General features: G+C 42.6%; 1 long non-coding RNA gene across 13 annotated transcripts in view; it reads left to right on the top strand.

Moving 5' to 3' along the window:
• The window catches only part of LOC113459103 (uncharacterized), a 202,898-nt gene that overhangs the window by 18,250 nt on the left and 161,272 nt on the right, over nucleotides 1-23,376 (top strand). For all 13 annotated transcript variants that reach the window (XR_012580579.1, XR_012580577.1, XR_012580574.1 and 10 more), the window contains exon 2: nucleotides 414-510. This is a non-coding gene — a long non-coding RNA (uncharacterized LOC113459103). The remainder of the gene's footprint in view (nucleotides 1-413; nucleotides 511-23,376) is intronic.

Raw genomic sequence — 23,376 nt, 5'->3', positions numbered from 1 at the left:
TGAGTACTGATATTTAAGTTGCTGAACAGCTCAGAGTTTGGAGGGGAGTTTTATTTCTGTGTCAGCTGCACCTGCCTAGGCACATCTTTGCTTTAATTTGGTGCAAGTGCACCACTATCCAAACATGATATATCTGGGTCCAATAGTCCCCAGAAAACTGTTTTCTCTAGTCAAAGCAGTGGAGTTCTGTAGATGGATAGGGGTGGTTATTTCTTGTTAATCATGAGAGAGGCCAGTCTGGCTGCTCCTTGTTTCTTGCTGCTTTCATGGGGTTTTTGCTTCTGTGACTGAGTTTAAGTGCAGCCAACAAGACCTGCATCTGCTGATGAGTTAAGAGCCTGCTGTCAGCACCCATTCTCCCAGCACAGTATCTGTACTTCAGATTTCAGTCACCCTAATCTCTCTGCTTTCAGAAATGGAGTCCTGCATCCCTGAGAATGAGGCGCTGCGGAAATTCTGTTGATCTTTCTTCCCAAGATCGTGCATTAACAGCATTCTGGCAGGACTAAGGTAAGAAAGTTTGAGGAAAATCTCTGAGTTCCTGGCTGTTCATTGTTCTCCTTCTCTTTATACAAACATTGTGATAGCAATTTCTGATAAGAAGCAGTTTTTCTGAAGTCCATGTGCTCCAGGCTTAAGTGAAATGACAAAAATAAGGGCTCAAGATGAATAACAAGTATTTAGTGCAGCAGAGGAATGGTGATGGTCGAAGTATGATGTGTATTTGCTTCTAAGCCCAGCACAGATAGGTTTTCCTGTCCCTTTTATTTTTAGCAGGATGCTGGGGATGCAAAACAAATATGAAATGTTTAGGGCAGCAGTTTATGCTGTGACTAATCTGTCTTCTGTGAAGCTAATAATCCTCCCTAAATTCTTCTGCAGGGGAAGTCACAGATTTGTACTTTTCACTGCATGGCACATCACAAACCAGAAACGTGGTTAATGGCTGCTAATAAGTCCCTGAATTCTCCTCTTCAGGGAGCCTTCCCTCGGGAGAGCCGTTATCGTTAATCTGGTTAAATCTGGATGTTTCCCCTTCTTTTCTTATGTTGTTTGTTCTCCTTTGAGGTAGTTACAGTTCATTTATGTCTAGCGAGGGGACAAGTGGTGTTTGCCAGAGCCGGCTGCAGGGGCCGATGGGCGCCCGTTTGCATGGGCCTCGTTACAAAGGCAGACCACATCCTGGCCGGGACAAAGTGCTGTCTGATCCACAGCCGGCACACACCAGTGCCTGCCTGGAGCCCTGCCAGCCTGTGGGCAGCCTTTGTGAGCAGCCGCTGTGCTAGTCTGCGTGGAAGTCGAAGGAAGGGATAAACCAGCTAAATTAATCTTTCCATTCTCTGGCAGAGCTTCCACCAGTCAAAATATGCATGTGATTCACTACAGTATAAAATTTTCCTGTGCTTTTTGTTTGCTGTCATCTAGGAGAAAAGTGGTGTGTCATTCACTCAGCTGCTTCACTGGGAGCAGAACACTGAGAAAATTAAAATACCCTATCTTGGGTATCTTCTTGCAAAGATATTCTTGCTTCATGTGTAAGAGGTATCTTTGCAACCAACTGATAAATACAACATATATATAATCTTCCATCTAACAAGTTTTAAACCCCCCATGCAGCTCAGGTTCCAAGATTTAAACTTCCAGCTCTTGCTAAAATGAGTGGGCAAGCAGCTATGCCTAACTCATATAACACAAAACCTGAGCTTGTGGGGAAGAGGGCAAAGGTGCTGTTGTAAGACAAATACAAATCATTATTTTCTGTCAGTTAAGGACTGCAAAAGGAATCCACAAAGGGGGTTTGGTGACAGAGTTGGAGATATTACCCCGTACTTCCTTGATTTCGGGTGTGTAAAAAAAAAATAAATCAGAGGAACAACACCACAATAAAATATGAACTCTGTGGAATGCCATGCAACTTAAGGTGATTTTTAAAATGAGTGTAGCTGCATAGGTTTGGGTTTTTTGAGCCTTGCATTTCTCAGTTGAGAGAATTATCATGTAGCCACAGGGTTTTAATAAACCTTTTTGCAGCTAAAATAAAATGTTGAGGTTTGATGGGAAAGCAGATTGAAGTGGAACATTGGTTACATCAGTAAATGAGCCTTATTCTCAATTGGCAGTGGTGAGTGTGAGTCAGTTTCTTTCAGCCTCTAAAAATACCATATGTCTTTATAATCCCAAACAAGTCCTTAAGATGGACAGAAGGAGTGTGCTTTTTTTTGCTTAAATATGGCTGGTGAATATCCCTGAAAACACAGCAACCCACATCCTGGTTGACCACTGCTGTTCACCTCATCAAAAAGAGTGACTTCAGAAAGGTAGGAACCTTCAGTTTGCTGTGAGGATGCTGCTCCTCTGCCTCATGTTTGCAGGTGCTGGAGAACAAAGCCAGTCCTGGCATAAACAGGTGAGTTTTCTATTCAAGCTGATGGGAGTTGTCCCCATCTGTGCCAAGAATAAACTCTTAAAATGCACTTGTGGGTGAATTCCTCACAGATTTTGTTTATCCAATTTTGTGTAAACATGTTGTCCTAAAAACTACTGTGTGAGCCCAGCTTTACCACATGATTCAGTACCAAACTATGTGAAATTAGCCCTTTTTCTTTGGATCTCATGGTTTGACCTGAGAATAATTCTGAGGTTTTTAGTTTACTTGAATCTCAATGTTGAGCAAAATTAATGATTTTGTTTAAACCAACAAAAGTGCTTGGAGAAAATACCTATTTCCTAGAATAATTGTTGAGATGCTCATTGGTTTCAGACCTTTCAAAGTAGGCAAATACAGTGAATGGGAAGCCTTTTCTTCACTGAGAAAATGTGTTCCTTCATTAAAATGTGTTCCTGGTCAAAATCTGAAAGGGGGTAGGTTTGTGTTTTATTGGGAACAGACCAGCCACTCACTGTTGGGACTCAAATCCACTTGTCTTGAAATCTTGGACAGCATTTGCTGATACATATTCTGGTAGCCATCATGGATGTATTTGTCTGCTTGACTGATCTGCCCTAAAGTTGTGAAACCTCTTTCCAAGTAAGAAGTCTTTTTTGAGTCCTAGAAGGCAAAAACACCATCAAATCCCAAAACACACACCTTTTGGTCTAGAGCTGACTTCATTTCTTTCACACTTTCACAAAACACATTTTATATCTTTTGTCCAAAATCTATTAATAACTTCGGCTTTCTGTATTCCAGCTGTAGTATTTAAATTTTTGCCCTTAATTTTCTTTTCTGCTTTTATGACTGTGAGAGGATAACTGGAAATATTTGATACACCAGTTGAATTGCACAGAGGGACTCTCAGAAGCATGATAGAGAGAGAATTCCTTATTCATCTGTAGAGAATTATGGAACATTGCACCCATTTTTGTCAGTACAGCTATATTTGAGCACAAAACATTCAGACAAGAGCTGAACTTAAAGGAACCAAACTAAAGACAAGGGTTGTTTCCAGTGAGTAAGAACTGTGAAAATAAGCGGATAAATTTAGAGTTCATTTTACAATACTCCCTGTGTTAAATACATTTCTTCCTGCAGTTGTTGAACATTTTCTGTCCTGGATAGTCCCAAATCAGGCTGGCCATGTTTACTTTGAGTTGTGTGGTGCTCATAATCAGATGCATAAAATGTGATTATCCTCTCACAATGTAAACTTCCAGGACAGTCTCAGAGAAATTTGATAATGGCTTTACTTTTGCCCTAACCACAAACCTTTTTGTGGGTGTTTGTTCAGTTTAGATGGAGGGTGTGGGAACATTTGGAAGAAAAAGTGCAAATAATATCTCTGTGAATGTGTTGCAGCTCAATTATGCCATTTCCAGTCCTTCAGAATGCTCAAGTAGCAGCACTGGGTGTAGCCCACCACTAAGAACAGGTGCCATGGACAGGACTGTAGTGCTCTGTGCCAGCTCTTTGCCCTTCTCTAATTGCACAGTCTTTGTCCCATGCAACCTGCAACATTATTATTGCCTTTTTTCAGCATTGTACTGAAATTTCAGTACTCGGACATTGTCCTGGGTGTCAGATACGTATCAGATACTTGAGACTAGACAAGACTCCTGAGGGTCTTACAGCACTGAAAATTAATCTCTCCCCCCTCCAGTCCTGTGCTGTAGGTTGGCCTTTTCAGGATGGTGTTGGCTTTTTTTGGTTGTGGTAGGGTTGGTTTTGTTTTGTTTTAATTAGTCAGGAACATGGATACAGGAAGTACTAAAGCTTTACTGGAGTGGGATGTGAGGGACCAGGCTATTGTCACTGTTTGTGGGAGGAATCTGCTCAATAAGCCAATATACAGGTCCCTATGTCAGCTGATAGTGTCCTCGTTAAAGCCTCTTACTATAGGCCTGTCCTTCCTCCTGGTCTTGTCACTTGAAAAGCTCTAAAGCTATCACTCTTTATTTATCTGGGTTTAGAGAGAATGGGAAGAGCTGTTTCAAATCCCCAGGAAACGAGCTGAACAAAGGGTGTGATTTGCTAGGTCAGTCCAATGGCTTATCTCCTCTCCTGGCCACTCCCAGCCTTGGGCCTTTATCAGTGCTCCAGGCAGCATTGGGATCACTTGCACAGGTATCTTCCCAGATGGGGGATACAGTGAGGAGGTGGGTGTTTCTTTGGCCCAAAAGCCCTGTTGCTTTATACCTTGAAGCATGATTGTTTTTTGTAGCATTGGCTTTGTTTATTTAGCAACAAATGTGGCTTGCACCCAAGGCTTTATTCCAAATGTTTGCCTTGATGTGCTGGATGCCTGACAGCAAACGTGCAAAAGGAGCCCTGAAGATGTGACTTGGAAACAGAATTAACTTCCCTGCAGTAGTTGCCTGGAGGAACTAACAGCTAACAGCACAGGATCTGCTTGGAGTGCAGCTTTTCCTTGGGAGCAGCAGGGAACATGGAGCTTTTTTGTGATCTAGGTAGACTCAGTTCTCACTGCTGGACACATATCTCATTTTGCCTTTTAAAAAAAATTCCATTATCTTCTCTGTCTATTTCAAGTTTGGTTCATAGTGTGCCTTGTCACCCTGGCAGGCTCCTCAACACTTCCAGTGATAGAAACTAATACGTGGTAGTGAGATGTGCTTGCAGGCATAAGGATTTCTATTTATAGAGAGTGTGAATATCTGCTTGTAGAAAGCTTGTCCATGGCTTTTGGAGGCATGGCAGGGGATGGTATTCCTGGATTACATGCTCTAGGAATCCTTACAGTGCTTGGGCTGGCTCAGACAGGATTCCAGAGACTCCACTCCTTCCAGGAGTCTCTGGGGAGTGTAAATCAGAGAGACAGCACAAGCATCCCTACCAAGAATGAAGTGTGTGCACTGGTGCAGACAAGGGTGAGATCATGACCTTTGCCTCTCTGTCCTTTTGCAGGCTGCAAAAGCATTCTCTGCCTGTGTTCCAGGCAAGAGACTGAAGATGCTAAGTGATTTTCCATGGTTTTAATCTTGGGAGTAAAGTATCTGTGACATGTTCAGTTTTTTTAAAATAATGTAGTTGTTCTGGGACCCAGTTTGTACATTTCTGGTTTACACTCAAAGTTGCTCAATGCAGAATGAATAAATTGCCTTTAAGAATCTGTCCTCCTGTGGGCTTCCCTTTAGAGATCTTCTGAGCTTTTTTTAAAAGAGTCTTCAAGTTCCACTTCTTTTTGGGTTAATTTTGGATCTGTGTAACAGTGATAGTGATTGTCTGTGATCAGAGGACTGGCTGGGGTGAGGCCTCAGTTTCAGCATGGAAAAGCCTCCAGAGGGAAAGGTGCTTTGCTCAGCTGCTGCACACAGTGACAGATGCTGATCCATTGAGCAGAGGCAGATGCTGAGCACAGATGGCAGAATTCCCTCCTGTCCAAGGGGTCTGCATGGTTGCTTTGCTTCACTTCAATGCTACTTAAAGGCTGTTTTCAGTGCTCAAGTACGACTTAAGTACTGCAGTTCTTCCTGGCACACCAGTGAGGAGGGTTATGGATGAATATTTCAGTTGTGCCAAGAGACAGTAACTTTTGCTTTGATGGTTCTGGTGGGTTTATTTTTGTCTTATGAGATCTTTCTTGCTGTGATGAGAATTGATGGAACTTTGGCTTCAAAGTCATGGTAGCGTGTCTGAAGTGTTTCTATACTGCTTCATTTCTTTCCCTGTCTTCATTTAATGTGTCATCACAACAAGCTTTTAGTGAGGCACTAATTAAAGATTGCTATTTGATGATTTCAGTCACTGTTTTCTTCCTTGTGGACTTGGAGCTAAGGAATGAATTTCTCCATGTTATCCTCTGATGCTTCTTGCAGAGGCACCTTTATACTGCTTTAAATAGGGATGCTCCTGTAAACTCCTGCTTGCTTTAGGATACTTCAGAGGCTGAGTTCAGCCATCAGAAAACCCACTTGAATCCTGAATTGTTTTCCAGCTTCTAATTGTTGTGTCCCTACACACCTGGTGGCGCTGAGATGTCCAGCTGTATCCCACCTCACTGATTCCATCACGTAGCCTGCGTGGTGGGGGGCAGTGCTGGGGAAATCACGAGCTGTGTTAAGCAGGCAGCCTTGCAAAAGCTCTTGGTTTGTAGTTTCCTCCCTTCAGTAGCAGTAAAATGCTGCTGCTTCACATACCAGGGATACCTGTCTATCCACTTAGAGCAACCAGATAGCGTGCTTTATGGGTACAAAGGTCAACTGGACAGGTTCATGAAAGAGAAATTAATTGAGGGTGACTAAATAGATAAAAAGGAGTCTGGCACAGGAAGTCTCTGATCCTCAAATGGTTGGCTGCTGGGAGACTGCCAGGAGGTATCGTGTGTGCTCACCCAGTTCTTCTGCTCCTTCTGAGAGATCTGCTCTGTACCACTACTGGGGGACAGGCTGTTGGGGATGGGTGACTTGTTCTGACACACTCTTAGGTTTTCATACATAACCTGCTTCTCCACAAGGGAAAATGTTTCAGCACGGGCACCTGTGATCTTGTTACTGGAAGGATTAAGATGTAAATCTGAAGGACCTGATCATGACATGCACTTTATTTTGGAAGCTTTCCCTCTCTCAACCCTAAAAGTATCAAAAGCTTCACCTGCCTTTGAGGCTCCTATTCTCTCTGGTGGATGAAATGATAAAATGTACATAGGTAAACTGGGAAAATGGCTAATTTGAGAGTAAAAAATATTTGTCCTTAATTCTTACTGTCATTGCCAGGATCAGCACTAGCCTAATTGTTGCAATCCAGGCCTAGCTCCTGGCTGTACAGATCCTGTAGGAAGCTGCTGGTATGCCCTTCCAAGAGTGCCATGGCTGTGTGTTGAACCCTAAATGGGTGCAGCCTAAAGCCAGGGAGCTGTGTAGGTTTCCACAGGCTCACCAAGGCACCGCAGCGGCCCCAGGGCCCTGGTTAAATGTTAACAGCCTGTGCCAGCAGGGTGTCTGCAGGGCACTGAGCAGGTACTAGTGGCTGCAAGTTCAGCACGCTCTAATTGGCAACACTAACCTGCCTTGGCGTGCTCTCAGGTGTCTGTTTCACCTCGTTACAGCTTGCTTCAGGACTGCTGCATGTTGCCTGTAGTTTAGTTGTCTGAAGTACATTGGGGGTAATTTTGTAGGCTTAACTCCCTCTGACTGTGAATTCTCCTTTATTGTTTTAAAATATTCTGAGGAGGATATGTTGTTTGCTTTTGCCCTTAAAATTCAGAAGAGCAGTCTGTCTTACATGAGCCTTACATTTGGAGGCATTTATAGCTGGCTTAATTATTCCTGTGACTCGGAAGTGGAAATGCCCAGTGAGCTCACACTAACTTTTGAAACCCTGACACGTTAATGCACTACCTATTTAGGTGCCTAATTAGCATAGTAACTAAGTAACTGGGCTGTGGGTAAGCTGTGCCTGAGCTGGCGCCCTGCCGGGGTAGGAGCGGGCGCTGTTAGCGGCTAATCCATTGGCGGCCAGCGAGGCATTTCTGATACAGAGAGGGTTTTCTCTCCGAGGTAATAAAGGCTGCAACAAAGCCAGCAAATGTGGCTGCAGGGCTGGCAGCTCCCAGGTAGGAGCAGGAGCTGTAGGACACCTGAGGGTTTACTCCATCTGCCTCCCTACCTACCAACTGTGCCGCTGGATGAGCGTGGGCACACGCAGGCAGTGTGCTGGTGCTGGGCTCTTCACTTCTTGGGGCTCCGTGCCAGGCTCCCTCGCTGCTGCTGCTGCTTCTTCACCATTCAGAGGCTCTGTTCCGTGTTAGATTAGGGACTATCCCATTGGGCAATTGGATTTCATGGAGCTGAACTTAAATGTGACAGTTGTCCTTGTGGGCTTGCTACCTTGCTGTGGAGCCTTGTGTCGTTGCTAACTTTAGGGCTAGCAACGACAGCTAGCAACGACATTGCACCAGTGCCCTGGTGAGGAGTTCCCAGTCAGAACTGGGCAGAATTTGCACAAGAGAGTCTGCACAAAACTGCCTTGAAGAATTTGTTTCTCATCTATTTCCACCTAAACTGGGCACTTTGTAAAGGCCTCATCTATGTGTTTGACAGGGTTAGTGTGTCAGAATTAAATCGTCTCGAGGGAAATTTATCCAGCTACAGTGGCTTACACACCCCTCAAATCCTGTTCAACCTCCAAAACAGTTGTGTAATGCCTTGGCCTTGTGTGCAGGGGAGACCTGGTGTGAGCAGCTCTAAAGGAACGTGTGTGATCCTGTGAAGTAGGTAACACCTAGGGGTGACTTAATCCCCTGCTGAAATACAGCCACAGCAAACACCTTTTCACTTCCAAGAGGAAATGAAGAGCAATATCCAAATATCCACTTGAAGACTGAAGACATGCTTTTAGCAAGGGATCTATAATGGCAGAAAGAGCTTTCCAGCCAGGATACCTGCTGCTGTAGAGCAGTGTCTCTGTTCCTGGGTTTCCTCCTCAGCAGGACATGTTACATTTCTCTGACTTGCGTGAGGAGCCCAGGATCGCTTCAAGATGGTGGAGTTGCTCAGCAGGAGAGTTATGTGCCACTACATTTCCTGTTCAAATGTGTTGCCTCCTGTTACTGACTGACAAGGAGGAGGAAGGGAATTTTTCAGAAAGGCTGGAAATGAGCCTTAGACAGCTGCTTTCCAGATTGCAGAGAAAACAACTGATTTTTTTTTTTTAATCTTCTCAAAAACATGTGTTTGCCCACTGCCACTGCACTGTGTAATACCCTAATGTGCCAGAGGTTTCTGAGGGGCAAGTGAAGAAAGCAACTTGGTGTGGGAGCTGCCTCAGCAGGAAATCTTGCAACAAGCAAGGGTTAAAAATTGCCCAGGGAAAGCTGAAGGCGACAAGAATAAGCTCATGTGGTTATGCCACAAGGAAATTTCCAGCCCTTATGCTTGGACTGAAACAAAAACCATTTTTGTCACTTTTCTCTCTGGCTCCCTGTGGGACTATGGGGCTGTGGAAGGGCTGAATAAGGCGAGAGAGATGATCTTGTTAAGTGTTCTAGCTCATTGGGTTGTGCCTTTAGTGTGGTGTTCTATCACCATGAGGTTTTTTTTGGAGGGAGTTTTTTTGGTTACTTGCAAAGGCCCTGTCTTGGAAACAGCTGTCTGTTGGACAATGGAGTACTAAGCATGGCAGGCTTGGAAATAGAAAGGAGTCTTTTGAACCAAAAAGTGGAAATCCTGAGATCTATGCGAGTGGAGGGGAGAAATGTGAAAATGCTAGGGGGTCAGATCAATCTCTGATACAGTCCTGCATCAAATGTCTTTTTATTTTATTTTATTTTTTTATTTAAAAAGATTTAAAACTTTAATAGTTGCTGAAGTGAGATTGCTGTTGTGGTTTTTTTTTTTTTTTTTCATAGGCAGTAGAAGAAGAAATGAAAAGCATTAACAGCCTTGCAAGGTCACTGGGACCTGAGCAGAATTATTAACTGGTTCTCTCTCTGTCAGGCACTCTGTATTCACTGTATCACAAGCTTGAAGCCAGACCTTATTTTACTAAGCAAAAAATGGTCCTTTTGTTGCTGTTTTTCCCCTAGTGTCATCTCTCATGGTTGCCAGGGAAACCAGTGTGTATCCTTTCAGCATAGGTTATTGGGCCTCAGGAAGGAAGTGCTCCAGTGCTGGCCTGCTATTTTTATAGAACCGTTACATAATACAATCTATTAAAGCTTCCTCTCGGTGTTTTATGGCACAAAGGGGAAATTAAGTTTGATGACTCCTAAATGTTTGATGGAGGATGTCAGGTGACTTCTGGATTGTTTTGTGCTCGCCGCATAGCAACAATATTTCTGTGTGCAATTCAAGAAGAACAAATATACATTAGTGCCCTGGGCAATATTTGCCTGCATGCAGATCTCCAGAGGAAATTGAATTCTAAGCAGAGCAAGTACAAACAGTGTAAAAGTGCAGGGTACTATCAGCTAGGGAGGGTGAGATGGCAGAGCAGTTGATGTTTTGGCAGCATAAGGAAAAGAGGCTTAGAGGAAAATATTTTCTTTTCCATATTCTGTTGTGCTGCACAGAAATTGGGAGGTGTCACAATCCATTGGCAATCACCGTATACGTCTGCACCATGCATATGGCAGTAGCTCTTGACTGACACTGATTTCTCAGGATTTAGTGCTGGGAGAGAATGGGGATTGAAGCTTTGGCATCACAAGCCTTGATTATTTTCAAGCAAGAGGAAACTGTGTGGAGTCAGTGGTGTTGGTTTTACGTGAAACTTCAGCTGTTCCCATGTATATTCCCTTCCTAGGTATGTTTCACATGCACGCTGACTGTTGAGAGATATATTTAAAAATGAGCATTCCTGGGTTCTATACCTGGCCAGGAAGAAATCTCTGCTCAGAGACTGAGGGCTCACAATTCCTTCAGCTCCTTCTTGTCAAGGTCAGGTCGACTCTGTGACTTGCCTGAGCCATAGCTCCAAGTGAAAAGGTTTAGCATGCAGATGAGTTGCTGTGAAACAACATTTTACTGCACAGCACTTGCTCCAGGGGAACTGTCCACGTGCTTGCACTTGGCCTACACCAAATATGAGATAATTCAAGCCAGATTAGCCATCAGTGTCTGTTCTTTGTCTTTTGCACATAGAAGTGTATGATTTTCATAAGTTTTTTAGTTGCCACTATGACAACTGTGTTGTACCTCAGCCCAAATTTAACATGGATCTGCAGTTTCTGATATGGATGACAGGCAATCAGAGGTGGCTTTGTGCTGAGTCCTCAGTGCTGTCCTTTGAAAGAAGGAAATAATGGCACTGTGAGTGGCAAGGTTGCAGCTTTTTGGAAAGAACAGAAGAAAATCCTTCTAAAAACCTGAAGTGTGGTGGTCTAAACTGCCTCCTGATCTTTACTGCTCGTGAAAGAAAGATGTCATTTCCTCTTGACACTGGAAGCTGCCAAGAGAATATACCTTAATTTCTGTGCAAGCAGAAATCCTATTAAAGCTGAGAATTGCAATTCAAACACTTGCATCTACAAAGGCAGCTTCCATGATATTGTGCACTGCACTGGAGAGAGATTCATTGCTGTTTTCAACTGTCCCCACTTATTTCAAAGATGGCACTGCTCTTCCAAAACAGCAGGGAGCAAGGGAAGAATTTTCAGCTGCTTGTAACCCTTTGCAAGTAACAGAAAACCTTCTGTGCCTGTAAAGTCTGTGCCACACCATTCAGGGAGGACATCTGAGATGAACCCTGCTGGGGGAATCGCTTGGTGTGACTAGGTGAAAGCAAAAGGGAAAGTTACAAAAACTCGGGTCTTGATGCTTTGCTCCTGAGAAGTAACAGGAGTTTGATTAATAACAAAAAAAGAACAGAAAGAATACTGCATTTTTGACCAGGAGGTTATATAGGACCCGGAGGATGCAAGATTTTACATGTCCCAAAGGAGGGATGGAGGAGGAACCAGAGCTCGCTACAGTTTTACTAGGCTCCAGTCAGCATGTGTGCAGCACACTGCTGTAAATCCATGGCCATGATTTAACGTGAAGATTAGAGCTTGCTAGGAATTTTCCAAGAAAACATTTTTTTCATCAAAACTTTTCATGGAAACTTGTCGCTTTGGATGAAACTTTTGCGTGGAAAAATTTCTGTGATCTGGCACCGAGTTCCTGTAGAAAGCCAGAGCAGAGAGCTCAGAATAGCCAATACCCCGGAGGGTAGAGCTTTTCCTGGGAATGTGGGAGATGTGCCTGCCAAACATGAGGTCTTGATTCTCAGGTTCCTGTTCCTTCACTGTTACAAGCTCTGACTACTGGGCTTTTTGCTGTCCTGTGAGGATGCCTCTTTTTCAGAGCAGGGGTTGCAGGGTATGTTTCCCACTCTGTCTCCTCTTTTGTGTCCTGGTACAGAAGAATTTGTTATTATAATCCTAAAAATGTTAGCAGGACAAGAGACATGCTTCCCACCCCATCCTAACGATGCATTTCCACGTGTTCCCAGCATATGCAGTTTCTACTGTCCTGTGGCATGTTTGTAGGCTGTGGGTCAGGCAGGATCCAATCTGTGCAGTCCTGATCACTCAGACTGGTGGCATGGCTGGAGAAGGTCGATGGCTACCCTTCTTCATCACTGCTTGGACTGCCTCTGCGCTGGGAACTGGGCTCTATCAGGACTATTTCTTAGCCAGCTTTAGTCTGGACCAGACACTTAAAATAGGTGTCCAGACACTCATCTAATCTCAGCTTTGACAGCTTTTCTATTTTATTGTAATTTCTGATGGAAGTCCTAGCTTCTCAAAGGAGCAGGCTTTGGAGAGCCTGAGCTAGGCGATTAACTTAGCTCCACCAGGTGATAGTTTCTCTTGATCCTTTTAATTAATCCTTAATTTAAATAAAGTGGAACAACGTTAGGAGAAGGTGCTGAAGTGCCTTTCTAAACTTGCCGGTATGACCTTCCTTGGGCAGACAGGAGACCAAATTGAATCCTCTCTGCTCTGGACAGAGAGGACATAACAAATAGTATTCTCTTCGGTTAATTCCTCTTTTCCCACTCCTTCCCCCAGAGTCGTGCCTCTGATTTGAGACAGCTTGTTAAAACTACAACTAACTTGCAAAACTTTTGGTATTGATGAAAAGTAATTTCTGAAGGAAACGGAACTAATGAGCATATATATCTTAATACTCCTGCTGTTGTGCTGTCCAGAATGAAAGTGCCCAGTGAAGAGGGAGTGAAGCAGCAAAGGAGACTGGAGAAGATACTTCCTGTGTTTGCTTTGAAAGCAGTGATGTATTAAAATCCTTGTTTGTTTTCAGAAGGAACCTCTGGAGGAAAACAACTGTGGGCAAGAACGTGCAAAATGTAGAGCTAGAATTGTCTGACTTTGTCCTGTCAAATGTTAAGCCAAACAGGAAGGTTTATTTTTCTCCCTTCTTTTTTTTTCTTTTGGCAACTACTTCCCCAAGCTTCCTATGGGGTGGAAATGGGCAATAAATAGCAGGGTATCTAATGGCATCATTCCAGGCCTCCCAGCTACTGGCGTTGGCAAGGAAATGGCTCTCCTTTTGCTTCCTTCTTATTTTTAGAGCGCTGAGTTTTCAGGGGGTGGAGGGAGGGTCGGCTATTATCAGTGAGAGTCAAACCACAGTGGCTGCTCTCACCGCCCTGCCAAACTGTAGGAAGCTGGGCTCGTATAATTCACACCGCCAGCGGTTTTGCCTTGTAAGCGAGACTTCCTTTCAATCCAAAATGTGTTCGCATGCACGCAAAGCTGAGCCCTCTCGTTCCTGTACGACCCCTGCTTTAAACATGTCCACATTTTTGTCTTTTGGCCTCTCATTTCCCCCCTCCCCTCCCACCACCACTGCCACTTCTTCAAGTTTAAAAATGCTCACTGGAGAGATGAATTGCAAACAGAACCAATGTTGCTCTTGGAAAAGTTGCTCAAAGAACAAGCCCTGGAGAACAACAGGCTGCAAAAACAGTCTTCTCTGTGATTTGATGACTTCCATATAAAAATGATCTTCTCCAAAATTCTATTTTGAGCTTGGTGTATTTGAAGTTGATTTTTTTTTTTTAAAGAATTGTCAGTTATGCAAACTGTGGAAAATACAAATGGGTTTATTAAAATCAAAAGGATTTGTTTGTCATGAGGTGATAAAAATAACCAAAAATACCAAAGGCTGTTTCCAAGTTTGCGGAAGTAAAGCTTTTTCTCCTGTGAAACTTTAGACCTTATTCTTAGTTCTTGCACAGGGGAGCTTGATTTTCATTTTAAATTTGTAAGCCAGCTTAAACAATTGGGAATTCATACACACATGATAGGCCTTATGTATGATAGGCTTATGTAGGATAGGCTGTGGAGCAGAGCTTTAAACTAGAGAAGCTCAGCTTGGTTTTTATTTTGACATGACATTTCAAACACCCCTATTTCGACAAACTTCACATGAGAACTTTTTTTTGTGTTATCCTGGACTTACAGCAATCATGGCTGGAAGCTTTGATCTGTAACAAATGCCCTGGGCTGCTCCTTCCCCAAAGAGGACTCAGGTATACCAGCTTCCTTCTGACAGCTTTTCCAAGGTTATCTCCTGGCTGTTGGTCTCAGGAAGTGTCTAGCACACATCTTGTAGTAGGGGATGCTGTGGAGATAGCCTGCTCTGGACTGTGTTCTTCCAGGTTGTATGCAAATATAGGCTCTGAAATTTCTCCTAGCAGAGGAAAGACTGAATCCCAGGCTAGATTTGAAACTTTACTTGAAGCCTTGAGGCACAAAGCAAGGCATGATACTCGATACTGGAGGAATGGGTAAGGGAAAACCAGAGCAGAAATATCTGCTTGGACATGTTCAAATTGTGTTGGTCCAGGTTGCACCATGGAGTTTAATCATGGTAGGGATCTTTCAAATGTGGCCTTGGTGGTTTCTGAAGAAAAAATTCATAGTCATGAAGATGTCTCCAGGTGGTTTGCTAAGTCTGTGCTAACTGATCTAGCCCCTTGGGCATGTGTCAGTCTGAGATTTGGCAAGACCTCAGCTGCAGCACAGTATTTTCCAATCACATAGTTCTAGGATAATGGTTCTGTAATCCACAGTACCTTGTTATTTCCTATAGTTCCTGATGCAAAGACTGAGAAGGACCCCAGGACTGGCCAGGCTTGGAAAGTTGTGGTGCTGAATTGATAGTGCAAGTTGGTTTTCACTTGTGCTTTGTGTAGTAATGTGGGAATGTAGACTTTAACCAATGAATTTTACATAATTTACACTTGACCTCCCACAGAAGTTCAGTTTGAACCTGAGCACAGAGACATTTCTGCTTTTGTGTTGTGATACTTTAGTACAAGCCTATACATTCTACTCAGTGTGAGGTGATTTTAGTTTTTTTGCCAGATAAAATATCCTCAGCTATGAACAAGTGGAAATACTGCCACAAACCAATGATTTATTACTGTTATTTTTTTTTTAATGACAAGACAAAGACTCCTCAAATAGATTAAAGAACCTTGCTTAGCATGTTTATCCTGAGACCACTGAGTATGTGCTGTAAAAAATCTCTGTTGCCCAAGTGCCTCTATGATTTCTGGAAGAATGCAATGTAATTACTCTGTCAATTCACTAAAATACTTCTATATGTGCAGTTTTCTTGGTTAATTTGGGTTCCAAGAGGACCTCTTCTCCAAGCAGTTTGATGCTGTGAGTGGTAAGCATGATGAATCCATTATGCACTTGCTTTGCACTCAACTTACAACGTTCTGCTCTTTAGAATGCATTAGAGACACGATTTAATAATCTGCTCTCCTTAATTCTCATTCATATCCACTCTATATTAATCTTTTGGAAAATCTAAATTGATCCTTATTACAGACTTTGCAAGTATCCATAGTGAAATATTGTTTTTATCAAAGGCTCATTTATCATGCCAAGTTTCTTGTAATAATGAGATTTATTTGCTGTATGTTTAAAGGTTTAAGGGCTCTTCCCCCCTTCCTTTTGTCCCTGAGAATCCTGGTTTACTGGTATAAGGCATGATGTTTTCTGAGTGATAACATTAAATGTATTATCCTCCTGGTGTGTTTGATTCGGAGTTGTGATAGAGAAATCGTTTTGGAAGTACCTAATAAATCTCTTATTGCTGAGACAAGCAGACTTGGGCTAAACCATGTTTAGGGATAAAGTGTATTTGTGTTATCTGTGGACCATTCTGAAGTATGGTGCAATTTATTAAGTGTTTACCTAGCTAATTTTTTGCTAAACATGAAGTGCATATTTTCCAGCATAGATTAATAAAATGTGATCTTACATAGGAACATGCAACTTTCTGTAGAATATTGATAAATACAAGGATAAAGTACAGTATATATGTGGCTTAACTATGGCTGCTGAAATAAGTAATCTCTATATAGTGAGCACTTAAATGACCTTCAGGGTGAAAATATTTACTGTTTCAAAACAAAGCAAGGAAAAATAGTTATGATTTTTCTCCCCATTGGGATGACCTGAGCATATTCCATAAAACAGTATTTTACAGAACATATAACTTGGCATGCCACTATTAAATCTCTTTCAAATATATATTTTTTGCCTTCTGTAAAATCTGCATAAACTGCTTTATGTGTATCCATCACAGGCAGTAGTTAAGTTCAGATATTTACCACAGGTATCATTTGGTCGTCCAACAAAACAGGCACAGTGAGACTTTGAGGGAGACACTGTGGAAGATGATTTATTTTCACACCATTTAATGCCACAGTCCTTATCTTTCCTTAGAAACAGGGCCTGGATTTTCTCCAAGTGGAAATTTTCTACTAAAAGGTGAGACTTAAACTGTGGTTAAGGAAGCAGCAAAGAACATACAAATAATGTGGCCAAACCCTCAGTGATGTAGCTCCATTAGGGATGGTGGGATTTGACCACTGAGAATTTGTCCCATTAAGTCCCAGCCCAGCATGTGTTTGCTCTGAAGATCCCATCCTGCTGTGAAGTTGCTGGGCCAACACATTTGGCTGCCTCCAACACCGAGCTGCAGTTTGGGGTGTCTTGGACATTAATTTATAAAAAAAAATAGCGATCCATGAAATTGGGATCCATTAGGGAGTAGATAGAGAACAGTTTCTTGCTCTGGTTTTTATTATCTTACTCCATTTTCAGTTTGGTAGTTTTCATGGAGCTTTGTAGGCTGGGGTTGTGAGCAAAATGAAGGTGCAAGTTGCAGTGAGGAGATCAGACAAATCTCATTCTAAACTGTTAAAACTTGTAGATTCTGCTTTGTGCAATTTTTGACAATTGTGTTTGAAAACTACCAGCTACTAAAGGACATTTCTGTCCCCTGAAGGAACACAAATATCTTCTGATAGACAAGTCTGACTGGCAATTACTGTGTCTGCAGCCTATATTAATAAATAAATAAATAAATTCACCTTCTTTAAAAGTGGAACTACTCTAACATCTGGAAACTCCTGTGTTAAACACCTTTGTGTGAATTTTTCTTCTCTTTCCCTGTAATAAAAAAGAAAGACAACGCTTGGGTGTGTCCAGATATCTCAGTGACCTGAAAACAGAACAGATTTATGCTGCTATAATTTATTTGAAGCCTTGTCATCTGCCTTTAGTGTTGCAGTGAGATGCTAATCTCCTCAGATTTTGTGTACTGTTAGTACATGTAAAAAGCTGTCCAAAATGTTGGTATCTGCACTGTTCCATGACATTTACAATGAAAGTTTCAAAACGTATTTGCACTAGTTTAGAATAAGTTTTACAAATTGATTTCAACCTTTGCAAGTAATACTGTGTAAAAAAGCTCAGAATAAATATTTAGGATTTTGATTCTTGGATATGAGCAGTAGAATGTGAACAGAGTGTGTAATAATAAGTAAGAAGGCAGAAGTCCTGTGTATTGAAAAGGATTTTTCCTGTGAGGCTGGTTGGTTAATTTGGTCAAAAATCTGTGGGATGGGAGAAATAAAACTTTCTGATGAAATGAAAAACTTAAATGAAAACTTTCCACTTGGGTTGAATTTCTAGCCTGTCTTCAAAAAACACTAAAACTTACTGAACTGAGGAAAGGGCTTAGTTCCAAAACCAAACAAAATTTAACTCTGCATGTAAACTGGAAACTCCGATTAAATTGGAAATTGTTCATTTTCCTAAAATGCTTTTGTGTGGGTTGGGAAGTGGGGGTATAATTTCCTGACCAGCTCTAACACAGGCTTGCAGTGCTGCTGCTTTTTATACTTGCAGGCAGCCGGAACTGGTGACTAAGGTTTCGCTAATAGTGCAGATTCTATGAGCTGGTTGTTTGTGAGCATGTAATTGACCTTTGCTGGCAAAGTGATGTGGAGATAAGGAAAGGGAAAGGATAGATTTCAAGTCACTTCTCCAGCTCAGGGGAACACACACCAGTGCTGCCTCTTGTTTTTGAAATCCTTTAAGCACCGTTTGTAGTAATTATTTCAGTAGCTCATAAGGCAATTGCATGTCCAGCAGTGCCTGCTTCATTGCACAGGTACCAACACAAAGTCATTCAGCAAATGTCTTCAGTACTGAGGAGGCTCTTTATCTGCAGTGGTATTAGTAAACGTACAGTTTTATATGGACAAGCTGTGTCCCTAATTCCTTACTATCCATGGACTCAGAACAGGCTTTTCCTGAGCAGTCTTCGGGAGATGAATCAGAGAAAAATATGGAGCAAACCAAATTTCTCGCTGCCCACACCACGTTATTTGTGTTTTCTTAGGAAGTGGGATTTCTTCCCAAGTAGAAACTATGAATTTATTAATGAAAAATGGGGGAAAATTTGAGACAATTTTTTCAGTCCAATTAGGGATATGAGTATATGTGTATCTTAGGTGTTGAACCTAAATTTCCACCAAGATTTGCATGACCCTAAATATGGTGATATCAAATTTGTGGGGGAAAAAAAAATCTTACTTGAGTGTTAGCAATCAGTGGCAATTTCCACGTAATTCCTGACTTTGGCCAGTGGCTTGATGCAGCTGAATGACACCAGAGTTAAGTGTAAAGCTGCCAAGCACAGCAGAAGCTTTGAAGGGTGATGGCTTCCAGTTTGGTAGCTGTCACTGGGACTGAGAAATGCTGATATTTACAAAGGGGAGAGGAAATAAAGGTTTAGCCAGGGGAGGAGAGGAAAGCCTCTGCTGCAGCCATTTGTTACCATAAATGCTCCAAATCCTGCTCTGTGGTGGAGCAGCCAAAGATCCAATTCTGCCTTCCCATAGACTTCTCTTTGTAAATGCTCCATCCATGGCAGCATCCACAGTGGCTCTAGTGGCTGAGGGAAGTGTGTGTGAGTGTGTGTGTGTGTGTTACTGCCATGTGGCAGCACTGCTATTGTTTCATATCTCAGTCTGGCTCTTTTATGTTCAGTTTTGGTCTGGATTTCTTTGGCAATAGGTCCCGAAGCCAGTATGTATTGTACAAGAGCAGGGTTGGTTTTCCTTCCGTAGCAGGGAAGATCCAAGCATTTCTTTGGAGCGGGAAGAAGGAACGACAATTCTGAGGCGCGGAATGTCCTTTGCCTGCGTTGAAGTCAGCAGTGGCAGTGCCTACCTTGTGCTCGTAGGGCTGTGCCTGCCCAGCGAGTGTTTTCATTTCAGCAGGCAGAGGTAGGAAGTGAGAACAGGCTGTTTTTCTCATTGTGTTTATTCAGCCGTCTCTCGTTTCTGAGGAGCGGGTTCAGGAGCAAGGTACCGCGCAGTCAGCTTCTCAACTTGCTGATGCTTGCACTCGCCTTCCCCTGTGACTCATTCCAAACACATCTCGTTCATTCAGGAGAGTAATTTTCTATTTCCACTTTGGTGCACTTCTCCTCCTCCTCCTCTGCCCCCTCCTTCCAGATCTAAAATGTCCTGTCAGCTGCCGTTTATCTGATGGTTCAAATGTCCATGCTTGGTTTCTTTTTCCCCGTCGCTACGGTTTCTCCTTCCGTTCCAAAGGCTGTTTTAGTTGTCATTTCTGTTCCCCTGTCAGCAGCATTCTACATCGTCTCTGGCTCGGGCAGTCTGTCTACATCGTTTTCTTTAGAGGTGTTTTTGTGCTAAATGAGTGCCTCCTAGGAAGCCCAATGTAGCATAGCATAATTAAGTGACAATATATGAGGTGCCAGTCCTTTACCAGGCAGTTAATGACTGGCTGGAAGATTTACAGGCATGAGGTAGAGTCAGAGGAAATTTAGCACTCCAGCCTGCAGTTAAATGATAGGTAGAGGACATTTGAATGCTCCTATTTTCCAAAGAAATACTACTTTAAACTTTGCCAGTGGTCAACATGTTTATTTCTGTATTAAATTGAACAAATCCAAATTTGTTCAATTTAAATTCCAAGTTTATCAAGTTTGGAAGATGTAACATGAGAGCATTGCCCTTTGGAAAGGGTGTCCTGGGTTGTCTTGATGAGGTGGAGAGTGGCAGCAGGCTTGATTATAAATTCCATATCTTGCACTAATTATGTGGCTACATCTGGGAAGGTTTTACTTGGAGTTCTCACTGTTTCCTCCCTTCATTACTTTAATTGTCGTGTAGTGTACACTCATGATCTTCCCAAAATAGCCACTGTATTTTTTATCCCTTGTGCCTACAAGCTCTGCCTTAGCAGTGTGCTCTGGAGGCCATGCCTCCTGCTTCATGATCCTGGGTACTGATGCCCCAGGCAGGATAAGGACAAGTGTTCCCTTACCCCTGCATTATCTGTGTCATCTTCAGATTCCACCTTCTGGCCACAAGTCATTGCTCCAGCTCCCTGGCAACCCTTCACAGCTTCCAGAAGGATGCTAAAAATATGCTTTGTTTTTTTAAAGTGTCTAGATGCACTGTAAATGGATAGATGTATCCCATTCCACATTTGCCCCTTCCCCAGCCCACATGGAAAGAAATGCAAAGTTTATTTACCTTGGTTTGGATCTCACTTTACATATCTGAAATGTTTCCACTGGGTTTTGTACTTTTAAGCATATTAAACAGGAGTTTTCAAGGCCAGGGTGAGTTTTGCTAGCAGGGCTTCTGGAAAGTGCAGGCATGTGGCACACAGAACACAGGCTGAGTGATATCTGTTCACATACATCTCTTTAAAGATGAAGGGAAAAAGCTGCTATCTTTGGATCAATGTCTGCAAGATTATTCCAGGATAGGGTACCAAATCTTTCTACTTTTTTTTTTTCCTCTAGCTCCCTTATGTTTCTACTCATAACTTGCTTTTCTTCTTCTTTTTTTTTTTTTTCTTCCTTCCTCCCTCTTTTTGGTAGCGGATTGCTGTGGCCACTAAGAGGTACTGTTGATACAGCTCTAGTTACCACAGTTTAGTTGCTGAAATAGAGATCTTTTTGTGTACTCTTTGCATATTTGAGCTGTTCTTTCATTGTATCCTTGTTTTTTTTTTTTTTTACTGTATTTTTGTTTTAAATGACTGAGCTGTTCACATTAGCCTAAACATTCACTCAGCTTTATGCCATTCAGCTTCATGCCCGTGTACAAGGCAGGTAAACATCAACACAGCTCCACTTTTCCTTCCTTTGCTTCTGAGTGACAGCTTGTGGAGTTGTGCAGAGCATGTTTGCCTCAAGGGCTGCATTTGTTCTAGCACTGAGGTGAGCACTCCTGGTGATGGGTTTTTCTGCCTCCCCCAGCTGGGAAACTTCAAGTTTTGTGGGATGTTCTGGGCTTCTCAGTGCTCCTGCGAGGGTTGCCCTATAAACTGGCTGAGTAAAAATTTGTTATCAAACTAATTTGTTATTAAATTTGCTGTAAGGTGTGTATTAAATATATCTTGGTAGTGCTTGTACTAAGCACACAAAGGTGTCTGGAGAGCATTTCCTTGATTGTAGCTCATCTTAGCTCCTTTCTATTTGTGAAGTAGTCCACTTGAAGTCATGCTTGTTAAATTTCTGGCATTTTATATTGAAGAGTATTATTTTTGTCTTCAAGTTTTCTCTGTGAGTCCCATGTAAAAAGGAATAAAAAGCCATAATCCACACAAATGTATTCAGGAAATTATTCTGCTATGGGAAGAAGTTGGGATATTTTTCAAAAATCGAAGCAAAGGTGTTCATAAAAGTTTAGTAAACAGAGTTTTAGGAGGAAGTATTTTCAGGTTATTCAAGTGTCACTAACTTCCTATTGAAACATACTCCAGGTCTGAGTACATGCTGGTGTTTGGATGTCAAGGTGCTAGAGTGTCCAATGACAAAGTGGCTTGCAGATTTCAGCTTTGGATGCTTTAGGAATCCTTTCCCCCCCACCCCCCTTCTCCCATCTAGTGTTTGTGGGTGCCTATATTCAAATAAAATTTTGTACTGTCAGCTCTTGAAGAAGAGATAAATTGCTTTGGATCTCTGCTCTCTCCCAAGCTCAACCTCTTTCTCCCACCAGCATATCCCGTGCCTTTTGCAGTTCCTTTTCCACCTCACACTTTTGATTCCTTTAATTTAGCATCAATCTACCCGCATTCATGTTGACGTTGTCATATGCCATAATGGAATTTCTCCTTGACTTAACTGCGTGATCATGAACAGCATCTGAACCTCCAGGGGAGTCAGACGCTCAAAGGAAGTGTGTCCAAACGCATGCCAGTTTATTTGCCAGGCGTGCACACGTGTATATCGCTGCCCTCTCCTGCATGGAACAGGTACTGCTCCCAGATGTGCCTCAGGCCATTTTATGGGGAGAGTGAGAGCTGTCCCAGCCTCCCGCTGAAGGAAATGGGTCTCGTGACCTTAGCCTGGGAGATGTTCCTGTGGAGCTCAGGGTGCCTCTGCTCAGCACTTTAGAGACAGCATGGCCAGATCTGAAATCCAGAGAAATTCAATGCATGTTGCCACAAAATTAAGGGTGTCTTGAATAGCCCTCATTTCTAGTTGCAGCTGAAAAGGGCATTCAGGAATCTTGGTGCTCTTTGTTGATTTCTGGAAAATTTGCTATTTGTTGCCATATGTCTATAGGACATTGTTGAAACTGACTGAGTCACGGTGCCTGGAAATGTCAGGAGGCACATTGAGTACAACAGAAAGTTAGGGGTAATCACAGCAGAAGCAGCAACTCTGTTTAGTTCTGAGGCTATGAGCACAACAGCTGTGAGAGCCATGGGGCAGGGAGCTCCTGGAGGGCAGTGCCAAGCGGGGCCAGATGGCATGTGGGATTGGTAAAGCCTATGAAGTCGTCTGCCTGCAGTTTGTGAATCCAAGTGCAGCTCAGGATGTTAAGCTGGCTAAAATTTACAGTTGTCTGCAGCCCCTTTGGTACAGAGTGTTTTGCAAATTGATTTGCTTGTTTAGGGAATGAAGGTGGATTCTTTGACAAAAACAAGAAAAAAAAGGCTGGGGAAACAGGTTGTCCTGATTTACTAGCACCAACTGATGTCTAGCATCCTTTGATTCCTTTGTCAAAAGCTTCATTCAAGAGTGAAATGTATGCACAGAGTGTGCTCTTTCCATTCTTTGAGGCCGGAATGTGGGAAATGGATATAATCAGGCTCCTAAAATTGAGAC

Source organism: Zonotrichia albicollis, chromosome 5 (genome assembly GCF_047830755.1).
Source record: "Zonotrichia albicollis isolate bZonAlb1 chromosome 5, bZonAlb1.hap1, whole genome shotgun sequence".
NCBI classification, from domain to species: domain Eukaryota; kingdom Metazoa; phylum Chordata; class Aves; order Passeriformes; family Passerellidae; genus Zonotrichia; species Zonotrichia albicollis.
This window is presented reverse-complemented; position numbering and strand designations above follow the sequence as displayed.